Raw genomic sequence first — 2,962 nt, 5'->3', positions numbered from 1 at the left:
CACCCACCTTGGCCTCCCAAAGTGCTGGCATTACAGGTGTGAGCCACTGTGCCAGGCCTAGTTTAGCTTTTTAATACCATCTTCAGTTTATTTTACATCACTAATTTACCAGGAAAACCACATTAACTTAATAACAAAACTTAACAGGAAACTATTGTTTACTCAGATATTTGGTTAGACAGCAATCTGGGCAAGCAAGTAGTAAACCCTGCAGGTGAGTCAGGAACCTGTTACAAAGGGCAGAGCTAGCTGCAGATGGAAACCAGCACCCTTATCTTCCTAAAATACATTTGGATAAGACGCCTCAGAAATAATGCCTGGAAAGTTCAATCCGCTTGGTAATTCCATTCCATCTTAACTCCATTAGACAGTATCAGTGCTTTTGCTAGAAGACTGGATTTTCTCTGGTCATTTTTGTGGTTTATATTTAACAACATGATAGTATTCTTTTAACTATGTGGGTTTTGTTTTCATTTTACATTTACTTTCATTTTTTCTTGTTTTCTTCTCCTATTTGTTACTTCTCCTAAGTTGTCTTCCTTCTTGTGTGTTGTGTGTGTTTTGCCATGCTTCCTCTTTTTTCTTCTGCTTTCCCAGAAGATCTTGCCAGTAGAAATTAATAAGGACTGTGTACTTTCAGTCATTACATTTATGTATTCAGCCAGTATATTCATCTGGTACAAAAAGGAAATTCTATTGCATCACATACTCTCAGCTTCCTTTTGTGAATTTAGATTTTATAAAAAATACATTGCAAAGAGGTAATACTAAGCACTGATGATTTTTTTTTTCCCCCCAGGAGACTTCTCAGTTGGGGTCATACTACTTTCTGTCTCAGCCCATTTTCTGCTGCTATAACAGAATACAACAGACTGGGTAATTTATAAAGAAAATACATTTATTTCTCACAGTTCTGGAGCCTGGGAAGTCCAAGAGCACAGTGCCCGCATATGGGGAGGGTCACCTCATGGTGAAAGGCCCAAGACAGCATGACAGACAGAGAGCCAAGATGGGAGCCGAATTTATCCAGTTATTAGAAACCCACTCTTCTGCAATAACTAACAGTACTCCTCATGACCTAATCACCTCTTGACGCTCTCAACTCTCAACACTGTTACAATGGCAATTACATTTCAACATGAGTTTTGGGGGATACATTCAAATCACAGCAGTCCTCAGAATAAGCAACTTGGAAGGAAACTCGCTCTGTCACCCAGGCTGGAGTACAATGGCAGGATCTCGGCTCACTGCAACCTCCAACTCCTGGGTTCACGCCATTCTCCTGTCTCAGCCTCCCAAGTAGCTGGGATTGCAGGTGTGCACCACCACGCCTGGCTAATTTTTTTATATTTTTAGTAGAGATAGGGTTTTACCATGTTGGCCAGGCTGTTCTAGAACTCCTGACCTCGAGTGATCCATCCACCTCTGCCTCTCAAAGGGCTGGGATTAGAGGCGTGAGCCACCACGCCGAGCCTGGAAGGAAACTCTTTCACATTCCCTACATCATCGATTACAGGACAGTGTTGTGTTTTTTTCCTTTTCTTTCTTTTTGAGACCGAGTTTCACTCTTGCCCAGGCTGGAGTGCAATGGCGTGATCTCGGCTCACTGCAGCCTCTGCCTCCTGGGTTTCTTGGGTTCAAGCAATTCTCCTACCTCAGCCTCCCAAGTAGCTGGGACTACAGGAGCATGCCACCACTCCCGGCTAATTTTTGTATTTTTTTAGTAGAGTCGGGGTTGTGCCATGCTGGGCAGGCTGGTCTCAGACTCCTAACCTCAAGTGACCACCTACCTCAGCCTCTCAAAGTACTGGGATTACAGGCATGAGCCACTGCATCTGGCCGATCACAGTGTTTTCAAAGTGTTAGTCACTTGCCTCAGATTCACCTGGGTGCTGGTACAAATGCACATTCATAAGGGGAGCTCAGAAATCTGGTTTTTAACAAGCTCTCTAGGTGATTCTTCCGGGTACCAATGTTTGAGAATCATGGGGGTAGCAATATGTTTAGCAAATAATAGGTCCATAATAACTATTTGATGATATGTTACTAAGGGCATACTATACTATGCCCTTAGTAACTTCCAAATATGTCTCTCATGTGCTGAACTTTCTCCTTTGCCTTAACCCTGTGTTTTCAACCATTGCCTACTCCTTGAGTTTTTTTCCTCCCATTCTTTGAGTTTTTTTCATCCCACACTCATTCAAAACATTCAAAACTAAACCATCTACTGAACACCTCCAATCCTGTCATTAAGTTATTGTTATACCAGAAGTCATGTTTGGAGTCATTTCTGTTTGTTTCATCATTTTTAAGCAACATATTGGCCATTGTGTCAAGCACTGAAATAGACGGTGATGAATACCACAGATATGGGTCATACTCTCAAGGATGGTAAAGATAGTTTTACAGAGAGTAATTAAACTTTATCCTATCAGTTCCTTAGTGTTTTCCTCAGAATATTCCCTTACTTTGTCACCATCCTAATCTAGAATCTTATTTATGCTCGAACTGCTTTAATTTTTCCTAGTCTCTTTGTTCCTAATTTCCCACCTCTTCTGAAAGATTAATCTCCTGAAAAATTAATCTTCAAAATATTATAAATGTTTTTACCCTGCTTAATGCCTCATTTCTGTGAAAGTTGTCATAATCAAAATGGAATTATATGAGCTCGGTGGTACACACCTACAGTCCAGCTACTCGGGAGGCTGAGGCAGCAGGGTTGCTTGAGCCCAGGAATTTGGGGGCTGTACTGTGCTATAGTCTTCCCCGTGAATAGTCACTGCATCCCAGCCCCATCTCTTAAACAAAAGGTGGGGAGGAAGTCACTAACACATTTTTTAAAATCCTGAAAAATAGATTCAGAGGTCATGAAGAGAAGGGGTCTCATGCTTGCACACCTGATGACAAAAACTATCACAAAAAAACTGCAAAAGCCACAATCTTTTTTTTTTTTTTTTTTTTT

Source organism: Mandrillus leucophaeus, unplaced genomic scaffold, assembly GCF_000951045.1.
Source record: "Mandrillus leucophaeus isolate KB7577 unplaced genomic scaffold, Mleu.le_1.0 Scaffold226, whole genome shotgun sequence".
Taxonomy (NCBI): domain Eukaryota; kingdom Metazoa; phylum Chordata; class Mammalia; order Primates; family Cercopithecidae; genus Mandrillus; species Mandrillus leucophaeus.
This window is presented reverse-complemented; position numbering follows the sequence as displayed.